At 40.9% G+C, this 19190-nt stretch overlaps 1 protein-coding gene and 1 non-coding gene across 5 annotated transcripts in view; one reads left to right on the plus strand and one right to left on the minus strand.

The window, feature by feature from the left end:
* Positions 1-7505: 7505 nt before the first annotated feature.
* On the minus strand, positions 7506-7578 carry trnaa-agc (transfer RNA alanine (anticodon AGC)). The gene has a single exon. It is a non-coding gene; the product is annotated as a tRNA-Ala (tRNA).
* A 485-nt stretch (positions 7579-8063) lies between these two features.
* LOC140493623 (uncharacterized) overlaps positions 8064-19190 on the plus strand; it is a 250415-nt gene continuing 239288 nt past the window's right edge. For 3 of the 4 annotated variants that reach the window (XM_072592260.1, XM_072592261.1, XM_072592258.1), the window contains exon 1: positions 8064-8175. The gene's annotated coding sequence lies outside the window, so the exon portion shown is untranslated. The remainder of the gene's footprint in view (positions 8176-19190) is intronic. The other variant, XM_072592259.1, reaches the window with a different exon arrangement.

The following is a 19190-nucleotide window of genomic DNA, read 5'->3' on the forward strand; positions in this document are numbered from 1 at the left end:
AAGAGTTTGGAGACACTTTTCTATTTGTAATTTATTATTTATTTTTCAAATAGTGTGCTCAGTAATATTTCTGTTGCTCAGGCAGGATGATGCTGTACAATACGACTAAGGTGAAGCTAACATCCAAGTTTCAGTGGGTAATAAGGGAAGCAAGTTGAATGTTGACATTTTTTTCAAAGGGAATGGAATAAAAAATGGGAAACCCTTGCTAAAACTATACAAGGTACTAGTCAGACCACACCTGAAATACTGTAAACAGCCATGTTCCCTGACCTAAGGAAATGTATACTGGCATTGGACACAGCCTAGAGAAGGTTCACTAAGTTAGTGCTGGGTATGAAGAGACTTTCTTATGAGGAAAGGTTGACTGAATTAAGCTTGTACTCATTGGAGGTTAGAAGAATAAGAAGAGGCCTTACTGAAACATGTAAGGTTCTTAGGGGGCTTGACAGGGTAGATGTAGAAAAATGTTTCCCCTGTTTCCCTCATTACAGAGTCTAGGATGAGGGAGCATAATCTTAGAATGAGAGATTGTCACCTAATTAAGACAGAAATTAGGATTTTTTTTCTCTGTCAGAGGGTACTGAATCTGTGAGCGTATTTACAGCAAAGAGCTGGTGAGACTGGGTTACTAAGTATATTCAAAGCTGAGATAGACAAATTTAAATCTTTAAGTGAATCAAGGATTGTGGAGGAGAAGGCAGGAAAGTGGAGTTGGAACAGGACAGGTAAACCTGGCTGCTATTCAGGAATGCAAAATTGCAAAATGCAGAATAGCAAAATGTTATTGACAAGTTTTTTCAAGGCTGGACACCTCCTACAGCTATGGCTGCACTATTTGTGTTCATTATTCCAATGTTCAATCACTTTCCAACTCTGATAACATTTTGAAAGTAATGTGCAAAATGGGAATAATGCTTAGCACTAACCTTGCACTGATCTCTCCAGGGTTGCTGATAATGGTAACTCCTTGCATGATGAAATGACACAAATGCACGCAGCAGTGACTTTTTTTATTTCTCTTGATGTCACTGAACTTCTTCCTAATTTGTTCCTCAACACAGTAGGCCTGGGCAATCATGTTCACTTGTCTCATGGACAATTTGGTATTTGGTTAGAAGAATTGAGTTCTCGTGCTTGTTGGATAGCCATTCACCTTCTCTCCATGTCCTGTGAAATAATTTCTAAGACATATTACTGAAAGGGACTTATCCCTGACCATGATTCACAGCATTATAAAACATATCTGTTGCTCCAATTTCTCAAACTGTATCACTCATGATCAACTAAGAGTTCATAATAGTTCTTTCATAGCAGCTGATTTATTCAATGTGCAGCCAGTCACCTTCCAACCCTGATTTTCTGTGCATGAAAACTATATTATGAGGGCACCTTCCAGTTAAGCTAAAGAACCAAATTTGGAAGTGCGACTATACTAATTCCCTTGTATGCTTGATATGAATACACAAATACACAAACTTTGGGTACATTCATCTCTCATTTTGTCAGGATCATACTTTTTTACAGAAATATATACTTTCAAAACACTGTCCTTTTAAAGGAGAACCATTTGTGGGAAAATATATCACATTTCTTTTGTTTGGGGAAGACAAGTTATATATTATTTTTATCATTTGCTACAGATATAATGATGTGCAATTTATAATATTACATAATGCATATTTTTAAAAATCAATATGTTTGCCAAACTTTCCTCCATGGAAACTGAGCTGCATTAAGAAGGGATTTTGAAAACTGGAAAGCAAACACTTCCTTCATTAGATAGTGGCATATTATGCTAAAACTCTATCAGGTCTGCTTCAGGAATATTCATCCCTCATAAGTATTCTCATTTACAACATGGTAAAGAACCAAAGTATATCCTATTACATCCTGACTAAATTAAAATAACTGCTATTTTATCCTTTCAAGACATAATGTTATTTAAATAGCCAAAATAAATCTTTTTTTTAGATTTCAAGGCAAGTATACTTCTATAGTTCTAAAGAATTCACCAGTGAGATTCAGACCAAAGTGAAATCCCAGAACCAGAGAAAAACATGCTTATTTGTAACATTCTACAAAGGCTAATTTGCACTGCATATTGCTTGACTTCCTAATACAGGACTTATTATGTTTGGGGTTGATGAGAAGGTACACAGGAAGATTATTGTGTGTAGGAGATGGGGAGAGGGAAAGGGCTGATTACTGTGGGTGGCAGATGGGATTTCATTATCATGTCATGGTCAAGGAGCTGATAAAAGAATGTGTGGGGGTGAAATGGACAGGAGGGACTACTGTGTGATATGGCAGAGAAGAACTGTAGAAAACTCAGCAACTAATTTGTGTATAACAAAAAAACCTTTCAACAATACTGCAAAAATGAAGAGGTAATCTGTTATACAATTTGAAGCAATGTTAGCTGAGGGGTAAATATGGACCAGGATTCCAAGGGATAAACCCCTGTTGAAAATAGTTCTTCAAAGTGGTATCATGCAATGTTATGCATCTGCCTGACAGATGTATATTTAGTGTCCTATTCGATTATCTCCTCTTGTACACGATCAGTTCTGCCCTGGATTTTCTGTCCTCATTATTTCTCTGATGAGCAGGCCCAAATTCCTAAGATCTTTGAGATTTTTCATCCTAGTTGTGCCAACTTTAAACTGGAAGTTTTCAGCAACAGAGACAGCTAATGTTCTGACATCTGGGATATGTCTTACTTCTGTTGAACCAATGCTGCACCCTCTTTAAGAATTTGTATAGACATTTATAAAAAGAATTAACACAGTTAGTATTGGTCTGATAGAAAATAAGCTATGGAATTAATAATGGAAAATAAGGAGATGGCAGATGAATTGAACTTTATTTTGCATTGGTTTTCACAATAGAAGATACAAGTAATATCCAAGAAATAGTTGTAAATCAAGAAATGGAAGGGTTGCAAGAACTCTAGAAGTTTACAATCACCAGGAAAGTGGTAGAAATTGATTTTGGAGTTGTGGGCTTACAAATCCCTGGATCATGCTGGACCTCATCCAAGAGTTTTAAAAGAGATAGTTAATGTTTGGTTTTAAATGTTTGGTCAAAAACTCCATAGGACCAGAGAAGATTCCATTATATTGATAATTAGTAAAAAGAACTCTTTTTATTCAAAAGGGGAGAGCGTCGGAAAGCAAGAAATTGTAGGCCAGTGAGATTAACATCTTTCTTAGTGAAGATTATTAGAAGTTATTATTAAAGACATTATAGCTGTAACTTAGAGACACTGACACAGTACGGAAGCAGATCCTTTAGTCCAACTTGTGCATGCCAACCAAGCTTCCTAAACTAAACTGGTCCTATTTGCTTACATTTCGTCTAGATCCCTCTAACCTTTCCTATCCATGTACCTGTCCAAATGTCTTTTAAATGTTCCCTGGCAGTTCATTCCACATATGATCCACCTTTTGCGTGAAAGAGTTGCCCCTTAGCTCCCTTTTAAACCTTTCTCCTCTCACCTTAAAAATATGCCCTCTATTTTTGAACTCCCCAAGTTCATGGTAATCAGGCAGTGTAGACATGGTTTTATGAAATGGAATTCGGGTTAATCAAATTTATTGGAGTTATTTGAATGAGTAAAAGTAGCTAAAGGAGAACCAGTGGATATACTCCATTAGATTTCCAGAAGGGAAGGTGCCACATCAAAAGTTATTATGGAAAATAAAAGCCCATATGGTAAGGGAGTAAAATATGGATAGCAGGTTGACCAGCTAACATGAAACAATCGGCAATTATGGGTCATTTTCTGGTTAGCAAGATGTCAGAAGAAGTGTGCCAAAGGGATTAGTGCTGGCTTCTCAATTTGTTGCAATTCATATAAATGACTTCAATGAAGGGATCAAGTTATGGTCACTAATTTTCTGATGATGAAAAGGTAATTTGAAAAGTGAGTTGTGAAGAGAAATGGACAGGAGGGATTACTGTGTACAGTGGCAAAGAGAAACTGATCACTGTGTGTGGGTTTGGGAGCGTTTCACTTGACCAAGGAGAGCTTAGCTGAAGCTTACATGAAAATATAAATAATAACATTTTTATGAAGTACATTAACAGGTTTTCAAATTTTATATATGTATTATTTATTTGTATATTGAGAATATGTAAACTTCAGTAAATATTGAACCATGGAAGTTTACAGCATAGAAAAAAAGGCTTTTGGCCCATCAAATAGTCACAGATGAGGTGCCGTAAGACTGGTGCCACTATTTGAGAACAGATAAGAAAAATCCAGGAAACTATGCATCAGTGAGCCTGACATTGGTCGTGGGCAAGTAAGACCATAAGACCATAAGACATAGGAGTGGAAGTAAGGCCATTCGGCCCATCGAGTCCACTCCGCCATTCAATCATGGCTGATGCGCATTTCAGCTCCACTTACCAGCGTTCTCCCCGTAGCCCTTAATTCCTCTAGACAACAAGAATCTATCAATCTCGGCCTTGAAGACATTTAGCGTCCCGGCTTCCACTGCACTCCGTGGCAATGAATTCCACAGGCCCACCACTCTCTGGCTGAAGAAATGTCTCCGCATTTCCGTTCTGAAATGACCCCCTCTAATTCTAAGGCTATGTCCACGGGTCCTAGTCTCCTCGTCTAACAGAAACAATTTCCTAGCATCCACCTTTTCCAAGCCATGTATTATTTTGTACGTCTCTATTAAGTCTCCCCTTAATCTTCTAAACTCCAACGAATACAATCCCAGTATCCTCAGCCGTTCCTCATATGCTAGACCTGTCATTCCAGGGATCATCCGTGTGAATCTCCGCTGGACACGTTCCAGTGCCAGTATGTCCTTCCTGAGGTGTGGGGACCAAAACTGGACACAGTACTCCAAATGGGGCCTAACCAGAGCTTTATAAAGTCTTAGTAGTACATCTCTGCTTTTATATTCCAACCCTCTTGAGATAAGAGACAACATTGCATTCGCTTTCTTAATCACAGACTCAACCTGCATGTTTACTTTTAGAGAATCCTCGACTAGCACTCCCAGATCCCTTTGTGCTTTGGCTTTATTAATTTTCTCACCATTTAGAAAGTAGTCCATGCTTTTATTCTTTTTGCCAAAGTGCAAGACCTCGCACTTGCTCACGTTAAATTCCATCAGCCATTTCCTGGACCACTCTCCCAACCTGTCTAGATCCTTCTGTAGCCTCCCCACTTCCTCAGTACTACCTGCCTGTCCACCTAACTTCGTATCATCAGCAAACTTCGCTAGAATGCCCCCGGTTCCCTCATCCAAATCATTAATATATAATGCGAACAGCTGTGGCCCCAGCACCGAACCCTGCGGGACACCGCTCGTCACCGGCTGCCATTCTGAAAAAGAACCTTTTATCCCAACTCTCTGCCTTCTGTTAGACAGCCAATCCTCAATCCATCCCAGCAGCTCACCTCGAACACCATGGGCCCTCACCTTGCTCAGCAGCCTCCCGTGTGGCACCTTATCAAAGGCCTTTTGAAAGTCTAGATAGTAGTTGGAGAGGGTCCCAGGGAACAGGATTTATATGTATTTGGGAAGGCAATGACTCATTAGGTATAGTCAACATGGCTTTGTGCTTGGGAAATCATGTCTCACTAACTTGATTGAGTTTTTTTGAAGAAGTAACAAAAGGATTTGATAGGGCAAAGTGGTGGACGTGATCTGTATGGACTTCAGTAAGGTGTACAACAAGGTTCCACATGGTAGACTGGTTTGCAAGGTTAGATCTCATGGAGTACAAGGAGAGCTAGCCACTTGGATGCAGAATTGGCTTGAAGTTAGAAGACAGAGGGTGGTGGTGGAAGGTTGCCATTCAGACTGGAGGCCTGTGACCAGTGATGTTCAGTGCTGGGTCCACTGCTTTTCATCGTTTATATAAATGGTTTGAATGTGAATGTAGGAGGTATAGTTAGTAAGTTTGCAGATGACACCAAAATTGGAGGTGTAGTGAACAGCAAAGAAGGTTAACTCAGAGTACAATGGGTTCTTGATCAGATGGGCTAATGGGCTGAGGAGTGGCAGGTGGAGTTTAATTTAAATAAATGTGAGGTACATTTTGGAAAGGCAAATCAGGGCAGGAGTTTTACACTTAATGGTAAGGTCCTGGGGGCAGTTACTGAACAAAGCCACCATGGAGTGCAAATTCATACTTCCTTGAAAGTGGAGTCTCAGGTCGTTAGGATAGTAAAGAAGGCATTTGGTATGCTTTCCTTTATTGTTGTATAGAGTACAAGAGTTGGGAGGTCATGTTGCAGATGTACAGAACTTTGGTTAGGCCACTTTTGGAATATTGTGTTCAATTCTGGTCTCCCTCCAATTGTAAGGATGATGTGAAACTGGAAAAGGTTCAGAAAGGATTTACGAGGATGTTGCCAGGGTTGGAGGGTTTGAGCTGGAGGATGAGGCTGAATAGGATGGAACAGTTTTCCTTGGAGCGTCAGAGGCTATAAAATTATGAAGGACATGGGTCGGGTCAATAGACAAGGTTTTTTTCCTGGAGTGGAAGTGTCCAGAACTATAGGTCATGTGTTTTGGTGAGAGGAAGGGTGGTGCATGTATGGAATGTGCTGCCAGAGTAATTAGTGGAGATTGGTACAATTACAACAGTTAAAAGGCATCTGGATGGGTGTATGAATAGGAAGGGTTTAAAGGAATATGGGCCATAGTGCTGGCAAATGGGACTAGATTAGTTTTGGATATCTGGTATGGACGAGTTGGACTGAAAGGTCTGTTTCCATGCTGCATATCTCTATGACTAACTCTGCGCCATTCACTGCTTATTATCCAACCTATTCTTGTGTCATCTCCAAACGTGATAATCTATTCTCTTCTGTCATCCACGTCATTAAAATATATTCTAAATAATTGTGGCTCAACAGTGATCCCTATGATATTATACAAGTTATAGATAGCCATCCTGAAAATGCCTTCTTTATCTCAACTCTCATCTTCATTAGTCAGGCAATCTTCTATCCGTGCTATTTTATACTTCGCCTTTGTCTTATTAAGTAGCTTTATGTGCACAACTTATTAAATGCCTTTTGGAAAACCAAACATGTTGCATGCACTGGTTCCTCTTCACCTATCCTGCTTGTTATCTCCTCAAAGAACTGTAATAAATTTGTCAATCACGATTTTGCCTTTGTGAAGCCATGCTGAATCTGCTTGGTTTTATTATGTATGTTTAAAGGTTCTGCTTTTAATTCTTTTATAAGACTCTAAAAAGATGTAATAGCAGAGCATTCAGAATATTTTGTTTTTAATTTTTAAATGTGAAGTTATCTGCCTTCACTGCCCTTTCAGGCCCAACTTGAATCCTACTCACCAAGAGTACTCTTATTTTTCAATTACCTTAAACAAAAGCTCTTATCTTAGATACTTATATTGGATATTATAGATATCAAAAAATGTTGGTTTGCTGATCTACAGAGAGCGATAAGGATTTGACAGAAATTTTTGGAAGTCCAGAAACTCGGCACAAAACTGTTCTGGAGAATGCGGGCATCGATCCCGCTACCTCTCGCATGCTAAGCGAGCGCTCTACCATTTGAGCTAATTCCCCCGGACACTTAATCTTCCATCTATAAAATCCTCCACTCTATCGTTTGTCTTTATCAGCCTTTTTGAAAAGAGATTAGTCACTGTTGAAATCAAAAACCATGGTTTCCACTCTGAAGTTTCTATGATCTGTAAAAGACCAAAATTATAACGGTGCAACATCTTTTCTGCTAGCTGTGTCCAGTTTCCTCCTAATAGCTAACACCGACATAACCAACGGGGTGGAATGATTTAAAAAATATATACAATATACCACATGCAAGATAAAGATCAGTGCAAGGTGCTTTTATGCTGAATGCAAGAAGATAATAAAGGAAATGGGGCGGAGTGCGGCTGAAATGACAGCGCTTCGTATATATAGAACAAGAACACTTCTTCCCCTCCCCGCAGCCCCTGAACATGAAAAGCTACACAGCAGATGGTGCAAAAGCAGCACGAGCGGCGCTGTGCGCGCGACTGCAGCCGGAGAGCGCGCGCCACAGCTGTGCGTGCGCGCGGGCGGGCTCGAGCAAGGGCAGCGGCAGCATCTCGGTGTCAGGCAGGAAGGCATGCGGAGAGAAACGCTGCGATAGCGGCGGGCAGCCCAACCTCGACCGGTAAGGTAAGGCGCCGGACGGCGGGGTTCGTTCCACCCTCCTCTCTGTCTCTGTCTCTGTCTCTGTCAGCAGGTCGTGGAGGTAACGGCTCCTTTCTTCACTCGTGTGGACGGCTGAAGGGATCGTGTGTCTGTCCGTTCAGGGTGGCCCCGCTCGCAGCCACTGCCGGTGGCTGTTGTTTTTTGTTCTGACAGGGCACTGCTGCTGTCATTTACTTCAGCTGGAAAGAAATCCTTGATTTATCATGCTGCATCTCTCCCTTCTGGGTATTGTTTGACTGTGGGGGTTCTGTAAGTTTTTTTTTGTGATGTTATTACACACCTCTGAAGCAGATGGGAGTTCAATCCAGGCCTGTTGGCTCAGAGGTAGGGACACTACCTCCTGCAACAATATGGGGTTGGTTCATTTCGACTGCCCCCGCGATGATAATTGTGAACTGTTGGTGAGACACATTTCAAAACCGTTCGGTGCTGAGGTGGACGCACAGCGTGAAACGAGGAGATAGTGTCAGTTATACAGCAATCAAAATACACCCGACCCGGCATAAAAAGAAACTTGCACATGATTTGAGAACTTATATCGCCGACGTTGCTTTTTCTTTCCCAGAAAATTGAATAGTTATTATGTTTTTTTTTGGAAACCCTGTTTTATTTCACGTCAGTTTGTAAGCAGTGTACAGCACAAATATTTTTATAGTGACTCCTCAGTGGTGAATGCTGTCAAACATTATGGATTTTGCGGAATAAATAGTTCAGTATCCCTTGTTCCAAAGGAGGGCATCATAATCTAATAATACGTTACGTATGTTATGACATTTCTTGGTTCTGCTAGTCGAGCGTTGCAAGAAGGTAGTAGTAGTAGTAGTAGTAAAACAGTGTTGGAGTGTGCACGTAAATTATTGCAGTTTCAAGGACCAGGATTTATGAGGATGACGTAAAGTGGGTGCAGAAAGATATTTGAGGGGTAACAACATTATTTACTTCAGTAGTAAAAAACACAGGTTTTTTTTAAAAAAGCATTTAACACATCTAACTTGTTTGTTTGGAGAGACATTGTGTTCCTTTGCAGGGAGCAATTAGGAAGGCAAATTATATAATTGTACTGAACTCTGGTGAGACCAACGTTTGGAGTTGGGTGCGCGGATTTGTTCTCTAAGATTTGTTCTAAGGAAGCTTGCATAGGAGGCAGTATAGTGAAAAATCACTTAACTGTTACTTTGCTCTTGAGATGAGAAGCTGAGTAAATTGATTCATTAACTGCCTGGAGTTTTTAAGAATGAGAGGTGATCTATTTGAGATGCACAGGACTCAGGAGGGACTTGATGAAATAGACATAGAGATATTACTGTGCCTGGCTGGTAAAATTAGAACATTGGAGGGGGGGGGGGGGGGTGTTCATGCAATCTTTCAGACTAAAGTCATCCTCAGCAGGGATTATGGGTTTTCCAACATTGAATATATTTATGGCTGACATTTTTCAGGCAGATTTCAGGTCTCCCAGGAAATTGAAGGATATGATAACTGATTGGGGAAAGTGGGGCAGAGGCAGAAGTTGAGCCATAAAATGATGGGGCAGGCTTGATGGTTTACTCCAGTTCCTATTTCTAATGTTCATATAAATATATCAAGATTATTGTAACAGCTGTTATACAATTAAAAATAGATGCATAATTTTGAAAGTTACGTGGAAAATTTTGCTACAGTATTCAAGCGCTTACTCTGGTGCCTCTGTTCTCTTGAGTTATACATATTTGGATTTGTATGTGCTTCCTCTTTTAATGTCATCTGCACATTTGTACACCATCAGCAGGCTCCCACTCTTTCTTCTTATATTTCTTCCTTTGGTCCTAACGAAGTTGAGGTATATGATGCTGAATGGAGGTATTCAGGAAAGTCTAGATTGTTAGGTTGGGAGATAATGGTGGTACAGAAATGCTGACTGGCATGGACCAGGCTAGGGGCACCAGATAATGGTAATGATTATTTGTGAACGTGGAAGAGATAAGTGGACTGAAGTCTTAGTGAGAAAGTTACAGGTAAATTTTAGATATGATGAAGACTGATAAGACAAAAATTGGCTTCCAAGAAACTTAGGGTTTTGGAGAATATGAACAGCAGTGGAGACTGCAAAGGTTATGCGGACTACTAGTTTTAGTACTTCTGCAATCTACCATTCCATTGATTTGTCTATTTACTATTCTTCTTCCAAACATTTGAAACCCCAAAGCAGTAAATAAGTATTTTAGAAAAAAAATCCAGATGAAGATGCAAAATTTCTTATTATAAACTTCTGCGAGCAGGCTGAGGTTCAGAATGTGGTGACTTAAAAATATTCTAATATGTATCTAATTAAAGATGGATGTTAGGTTTAAAGTTGAAGCATTTCCTTCTTCAGTATTGCTTTCCTTTGACTAGATTATACTATTATGTTGGTTCAGAGTGATGCTGATATGTTTTGATCTTCTGCTGTGAATGAGCTTGTTTACCTCTAATGTTGTATGTAGTGTTTCATTGTCTGTTTTTGTTCCAGTTTGTGTATTAGTCTCAAATTGCTTTTGTACCTGGATTAATTTAGTACAGTCTAGGTGTGAACTAATTCTGATAAACTGTGATAGTGCATACCAGTGTTTCCTTTATCTAAACTTGGCAACTTCAGCAGTAAGTGTTGTATAATTAGTAACTTGCCAAAACAAAATAGATTTTAATGTTACTATTGTTATACTTATCAGAGTTTTCCTTCATAGATGTGACAATGCAAGTATACCACATCATACAATGAGCATTCTGTTTCGTTCTGCACAAAGTGAAAACATTGGTACCATGCTTAACATTACAGCATTTGTTTCCTAGTTCACTGATTGATTAATAAACGCACAAGGAAAAATAAAGATAGCAACTGATAATGAGTTTGTTCATTTAACTGAACACAAAATATCTTCTGCTAAAATACACACATTGTGCCAGTAGCCAATGGAGAATATAGACAATAAACTTTGTGTTCCTCTTGCCATAAGAGTGACTCTTTTGCACTGTCACATCATCCCTAAATTGGGATGCAGCATTAAACCCAGTTTAGATACAGACCATATTATATCGACTAGTCACAAAGTAAGGTTTAAATTTAAACATTGTCACTTGATATAGACATGCAAATGATGTGAAGTTAAATGCTTCAATTTTGAGAAAGCAATTAAATAGTTATAAAGAAACAATATATGTGGGCTGTCTTTATGTTGAATCAGTATCTAACATCTGTTCTTAGTGCTCAGTTGTTCACTATTCCGTTTTGACCTGGCTTTTTCCCTTCCCAAATGTTATAGTATGATGAAATTATGGCCTATATCTGCAATCACACTTTGTTCTGTGTTCTCCGATTTGGCACCTTCTCCTCCTTTTGAGGATCTCACTTTGTTCCACCAAACTCATCTTTCCTCTAACATCTTTATTGTCTACAGTTAATCCATGTATTGTGCCAAGTTTCTTACTCCATCTCAATGTTCGACAATGTTCCCTTCCTTCTGAGATCATTACTTTCCTGCTCAAACTTGTATCTTCCTTCATGTAAACTCTTTTACCCATACACATGGCCTTGTTACTTCTCAAGCCTCTCTACATCAATTATTCACCAGCCAAGTCCCCCCTTTCATGTACCAACTTCACTGGCTTCTGTGATTGCCCGAGAAAGAAATCTCTTTTTTTCCCCAAGTTGCTACAATTGCATTTTCAAACTCGTTCCATTTTTTCATGCTTTGGCAAATAGAGTTAAGGAGAATCCAAAGTTTTACAAATACATTTAAGGACAAAAGGGTAACTAGGGAGAGAATAGGGCCTCAAAGATCAGCAAGGCGGCCTTTGTGTGGAGCCACAGGAAATGGGGGAGATACTAAGTGAGTATTTTGCATCCGTATTTACTGTGGAAAAGGAGATGGAAGATATAGAATGTAGGGAAATAGATGGTGACATCTTGAAAAATCACGAAGGACTCCAAGCCCTCTGCTTCTTCCTTTCCCGCTGTACCAACCAGTACCCTTCCACTGGCACCCTCCTTCGACTGACTGAACTAGTCCTCACTCTGAACAACTTCTCTTTCCAATCCTCCCACTTCCTCCAAACCAAAGGAATAGCCATGGGCACCTGCATGGGCCCCAGCTATGCCTGCCTCTTCATAGAATATGTGGAACAGTCCATCTTCTGCAGCTACACTGACACTACCCCCACCTTTTCCTCAGCTACATCGATGACTGACTGTATCAGTGCTGCCTCGTGCTCCCACGAGGAGGTTGAACAGTTCATCCACTTTACCAACACCTTCCACCCCGACCTCCAATTTACCTGGACCGTCTCAGACTCCTCCCTCCCCTTCCTAGACCTCTCCATTTCTATCTCGGGCGACTGAATCAACATGGACATTTACTATAAACTGACCGACTCCCACAGCTACCTAGACTACACCTCCTCCCACCCTGCCCCCTGTAAAAACACCATCCCATATTCCCAATTGCTTCGTCTCCGCCGCATCTGCTCCCAGGAGGACCAGTTCCAAGACCGAACAACCCAGATGGCCTCCTTCTTCAAAGACTGCAATTTCCCCCCAGACATGATCGTCGATGCTCTCCTCCGCTCCTCTGCCCTTGAGCCCCGCCCCTCCAATCGCCACCAGGACAGAACCCCACTGGTCCTCACCTACCACCCCACCAACCTCCATAGACATCGTATCATCCGTCGTCATTTCTGCCACCTCCAAATGGACCCCACCACCAGGGATATATTTCCCTTCCCTCCCCTCCCCTATCAGCATTCCGAAAAGACCACTCCCTCCGTGACTCCCTCGTCAGGTATATATCCCCCACCAACCCAACCTCCACTCCCGGCACCTTCCCCTGCAACCGCAAGAAATGCAAAACTTGCGCCCTTACTTCCCTCCAAGGCCCCAAGGGATCACTCCATATCTGCCACAAATTCACCTGCACCTCCACACACATCATTTACTGCATCCGCTGCATCCGATATAGCCTCCTCTATATTGGGGAGATAGGTCACCTACTTGCGGAACGTTTCAGAGAACACCTCTGGGACACCCGGACCAACCAACCCAACCACCCCGTGGCTCAACACTTCAACTCCCCCTCCCACTCCGTCAAGGACATGCAGGTCCTTGGACTCCTCCATCGCCAGACCATAGCAACACGACGGCTGGAGGAAGAGCGCCTCATCTTCCGCCTAGGAACCCTCCAACCACAAGGTATGAGCTCAGATTTCTCCAGTTTCCTCATTTCCCCTCCCCCCACCTTGTCTCAGTCAAATCCCTCGAACGCAGCACCGCCTTCCTAAACTGCAATCTTCTTCCTGACCTCTCCGCCCCCACCCCCACTCCGGCCTATCACCCTCACCTTAACCTCCTTCCACCTATCGCTCCTCCCTACCTTTTATCTTAGTCTGCTTGGCACAGTTTCCTCATTCCTGAAGAAGGGCTCATGCCCGAAACGTCGATTCTCCTGCTCCTTGGATGCTGCCTGGCCTGCTGTGCTTTTCCAGCAACACATTTTCACATCTTGGAAAATGTCCATATTACTGAGGCAGAAGTGCTGGATTTCATGAAACGCATAAAAGTGGATAAATCCCCAGGATCTGATTAGGTGTACCCTAGAACTCTGTAGGAAGCTAGGAAAGTGATTGCTGGGCCTCTTACTGAGACTTTTGTATTGTCGATAGTAATAGGTGAGGTGTCAGAAGACTGGAGGTTGGCTAACGTGGTGCCACTATTTAAGAAAGGTGGTAAGGACAAGCCAGGAAACTAACTATAGATCAGTGAGCCTGATGTCAGTGGTGGGCAAGTTGTTGGAGGGAGTTCTGAGGGACAGGATGTACATGTATTTGGAAAGGCAAGGACTGATTAGGGATAGTCAACACAGCTTCGTGCGTGGGAAATCACGTCTCACAAAGTTGATTGAGTTGTTTTTTGAAGAAGTAACAGCCTCCTCAATCTAACTCAAATCCACTTTATCTAGTTTCAAAAATAATCCCATCCCTTATTTTTCTAAGGCCAGAATGTCAACAAGATTTGTCTTCAAATGATGAGTCTTATAGTTACTGACGGGAAAAAAAAGTTTGTTTGAACTAAATTTACTTGACACGTATGATTTTTGAGGTATATGTATGAGAAAGATGATCTTGATTAGTAAGTTCTGTTTTTCCGTAAACCATGCAATGTTAGTACTTGTGAACATATAATGGAACTGATCTACTCTACTTTGCTTTATAATTTTAGAGAAAGGAATAAACCAGAAATATGGTAATATTGTTTGTTAGAATGACAAGCTACAACATTGGGAGCAAGTGGAATATGTGGATCAGGCAATTCTCTATTTGTAAACCCATCTGTGGAAATCTGATTTAAAACCAACAAAGAAGGATCTTTTATGGAGCTGCAGTAGTGCTGAAGATCAATCCAAACAAAATACTGTGATAGTTTAACAGTAGGTTTTATTATTAAATTAAGATAATTCTCTGATTAAAATGTCAAATACGTATTGTCAAAAGTACTTTGTAACTTTATACTTTATACAGTTATCCCTTTTATATTTTCTGTCATACGTATGAGTAAAGTGATTTTTAAAAATAATCTTTTAGATATAGTCACATTCATCATTAAAGGTAATCCCAGGATGGCACTATGGTACCTGCAGCACAGTTCAGTTGGTTTACATCTATGTGACATAAATGTTACCTTCCACTTAATGACACAGCCTGGATACTGTCCATGTCTTGCTGCATGTGGACATAGACTATTCAATATTTGAGCAGTTGTGAATGGTATTGAACATTGAACAACCAATAGCGAACATCCTAATTTCTGGCTTTATGATTGAAATACAATCATTGATGAAGCAGCTGAAAATAATTGACCTTGGGATACTGTCTTCAGGAAATCCTCCAGTGATGTCCTGGGACTGCTATGATTTACCCCCAGCAATCTTCTTTTCTACTGTGTATTGGTCCAACCAGTTGAGAGCCTTCCTCTAATTCCTATGGAATTAATCTGTTCAGAGAAGTTATTGGGGCAGGTAGAACTTGAACCTAGACCAGTTACCACTACATCACTCCACTGTCACTTATCAGCACAGTGATGGAAGATGTTGTTGTTCGTGCCATTTTGCAACGTATGATCATCAATACCGTACTGATTCATGTCCACTATTATACCCATTAGTTGATTTAGCATTTCGCCACTCGATCCAAATATGGAGCAAAGACTTGAATTCTAGCAATGAAGTTAAGGCAGTACGGGACAGTTTAGTGGGCTCTGGCAGTGCTGAAACAGCAACACTGGATCTTATCACTGTTTAAAAAGGGTGGTAGATAAAAGATGGGGAATTATTGGTTGGTTTAACTTCTGTTGTGGGGAAGATACTAGAGTGTATTATCAAGGAAGAAATAGCATGACACCCAGATAGAAATTGTCCCATTGGGCAGACTCCGCATGGGTTCATAAAGGGCGGGTCATGTTTTTTAGATTAGATTAGATTAGATTACTTACAGTGTGGAAACAGGCCCTTCGGCCCAACAAGTCCACACCGCCCCGCCGAAGCGTAACCCACCCATACCCCTACATCTACCCCTTACCTAACGCTACGGACAATTTAGCATAGCCAGTTCACCTGCCCTGCACATCTTTGGACTGTGGGAGGAAACTGGAGCACCCGGAGGAAACCCACGCAGACACGGGGAGAATGTGCAAACTCCACACAGTCAGTCGCCTGAGGCGGGAATTGAACCCGGATCTCTGGCGCTGTGAGGCAGCAGTGCTAACCACTGTGCCACCGTGCCGCCCACAAATCTTTTAGGCCTCTATGAAGACATGACGAGCATGTTGGACAACAGGGACCCAGTAGATATGGTATGCCTAGATTTCTAGAAGGCCTTCAACCAGGTACGACACAAAAGATTGCTGCATAAGATAAAGATGCATGGCGTTACTGGTAAAGTATTATCCTGGACAGAAGATTGGTTGGCTAACAGGAAGCAAAGATTGGGCATAAATGAATGCCATTCTGGTTAACTGTCAGTGACTGATATGCCTTAGGGATCAGTGTTGGGACCGCAGTTAGTCACAATTTACATAGATGATTTGGTGTTGGGGACCATGTGTAATGTGTCAAAGTTTGCAGATGGTGCTAAGATAAATGGCAGAGCAAAGTGTGCAGAAGACTGTGAAACTTTGTAGAGGAACATAGTTTAAGTGAGTGGACAAAGGTCTTTCAGATGGAATAGAATGTTAATAAATGTGAACTCATCGATTTTGGTAGGAGTAACTGTAAAAAGCACAAATACTTGAATGGTCAAAAGGTTCAGCATGGTGCTCTGCAGAGGGACCTGGATATCCTTGTGCATGGATCATAGAACATTGGTCTGCAGGTACAACAGGTAAATAGGAAGATAAATGGAATTTTGTCCTTCATTGCTGAAGGGATTGATTTTAAAAGCAGGGAGGTTATGTTGTAGCTGTACAGAGTGCTGGTGAGGCTATGCCTGGAGTACTGCATGCAGTTTTGGTCTCCTTACTTGAGAAAGGATGTACTGGCATGAGGGGATGCAGAGATGGTTCACTCAGTTGATTATGCACGGTGACTTGGTGGTTAGCACTGCTGCCTCACACCGCCAGGGATCCGGGTTTGATTCCCGCCTTGGGTGACTGTCTGTGTAGAGTTTTCACATTCTCCCCATGTTTGCGTGGGTTTCCTCTGGCTGCACTGGTTTCCTCCCACAATCCAAAGATGTGCAGGTTAGGTGAATTGGCAATGCTAGTTTGCCCATAATGTTATTAGTCAGAGGGAAATGGGTCTGAGTGGGTTACTCTTCAGAGGGTCGGTGTGGACTTGTTGGGCTGAATGGTCTGTTTCCATTCCATAATCTAATCTAACTATGGATAACACAGGCAATGCATTATTTATTGTCCAGCAGTAGCTGGAGGCAGTAAGGAGGTCAACCACTTTGTTTGGGGCATGGAATGATACTGGGATAAGGCTGGACGGGGTTGACCTGTCCCTTAATGAATGACATTTGTACACCTTATAATAGATTGAATCATATGATGGTTACAGCATGAAAGAAAGTATCTCAGCACATCAAGCGCTTGCTAGCTCTCTGCAAGAGAAATTTAACTGGTCCCATTAAACTGCTTTTTTTCAGGAGCTGTGCATTATTTATGCCTTCAGGTGCTTATTTAGTTACGGTTTGGAAATTATGCTTCCATCTGCCTCCATCACACTTTCAGATCATAATCCCTTAAGTTTTTTTTCCTCTCAAGGTGTCTTTTTTTTTGTCAATTACCTTACATCTGTACCCTCTCATTGTTAATCCTTCTGCTGAGATTCTTTGTAGTTTTGAATATCTCTGTCAAATCTGCTCTCAACTTTCTGTTGTTCGAAAAGAATAATCCTAGTCATTCAATGTGGCCTGGTACCTGAAAGTCCTTCAATACTAGAAATATTTTCATTCATCCTCTTTGCACCTTTTTGAAGGCTTTTCTTTTTTTGGCACAGTTACTACTCTCAAACCTCTCCTCCTCTTCAATCATTGAACCACACTTTATGTCATCTCACTTTCCTACTCACATGCGCTATACCACCTTAATCCAGCAACAAATTGCAGTCTACAGATTGAGATTTTTAAAAAAAAATCTCAAGTATTGAGATGTAACACATGAATTTAGAAATCAGATTAGTTTGTTTGTGTCGCTGTTCAGAAGTTTGCAAAACTCTCTTCAATTAGTTATTATATTAACATTTCAAGGATCGTTCATCTATATTGTTGTTCCCATGACATCCTACAGATAATGTTTTGAAGAAGCTTCACACTAAACTTTCAGTGGTTTTATTTAGCATGAATATAGGATTTTTAAAAGGCAATTTGCTTGTATGCTGCTATAACCAAAGAGAAAATGCAGGTTTGTACTTTTCTAGTGTAATAAAAATGTTTTCCTTAAGATTTTTTCCAATCTAGTAACTATGAATAGTGTTTCTTCTTCTTCCTCACCTTCTAAATAAAGTGATTTATTTTGTGAACAATACAAACTTTGGAAATACTGTGAATTGTGAAGAGACTAGTGTAGAACTTCAAAAGCACATAGACACATAGCTGGAATGGGTGCATAAGTGGGTGCAGGAGGCTAAATTCAATAACCTGTCAAGTGATTTGTCTTCACTGGAGAATGTGAAGAGCCAGTTTAAAAGAGAGGTTACAAAGCAGAGGAGCCTGAGACTAAAAGTGCATAAATCATTGCGGTTGGCAGAAGATGTTGCAAGTGCAATAATATAGCATTATTAATTGGGACGTAGAGTAAGAAATGCAAGTTATGTTAAACATACATAAATAAGAATATTGTGTTTAGTTCTGGGCACCACATGATGAATATTAAGGCATTGGAGAGAGTGTTTAAAAAAAAATTCATGAAATTGACTTCAGAGGTAAAGAACTTCAGTTATGTAGATAGATTGTAAAAGGTTGAGTTGTTGTCTTGGGAAACCGACAGTCTGAAATTGATTTGATAGAGGTATTCAAAACCATGAGGGGACAGGCAGCGGCAGAAACTGCTTCCATTGGTAGATGGAGCGAGAAACAGGGAACACAGGCTTAAGATAATTGGCAAAAGAAGCAATGGTTGTTGTCATCCATTTCTTTCATCCAGGTCTTTGGAAATTTCCTGGGGGGGCAGTCTGGGGGAGGGGGGGGGGGGTCACAGGTGCTGATGGGTTGAACTGCTCAAAGCACATTTTGGGGGGAGAAAAGTAGAATGGAAACAAGAGACATTCAATGACATGAATGTACAGGAAAGAATAACAGGAAGGCAGAATACTGGGTCAATGGAAAGATTCTTGGTCATGTGGATATGCAGAGGGATCTTCGAATCCATGTACATAGATCCCTGAAAGTTGCCACCCAGGCTGATAGTGCTGTAAAGATGTGTTAGGTTTTATAGGTAGAGGGATTGAGTTCAGGAGCCACAATATCATGCTACAACC

The sequence above is a fragment of the Chiloscyllium punctatum genome, chromosome 22 (assembly GCF_047496795.1).
Source record: "Chiloscyllium punctatum isolate Juve2018m chromosome 22, sChiPun1.3, whole genome shotgun sequence".
Taxonomy (NCBI): domain Eukaryota; kingdom Metazoa; phylum Chordata; class Chondrichthyes; order Orectolobiformes; family Hemiscylliidae; genus Chiloscyllium; species Chiloscyllium punctatum.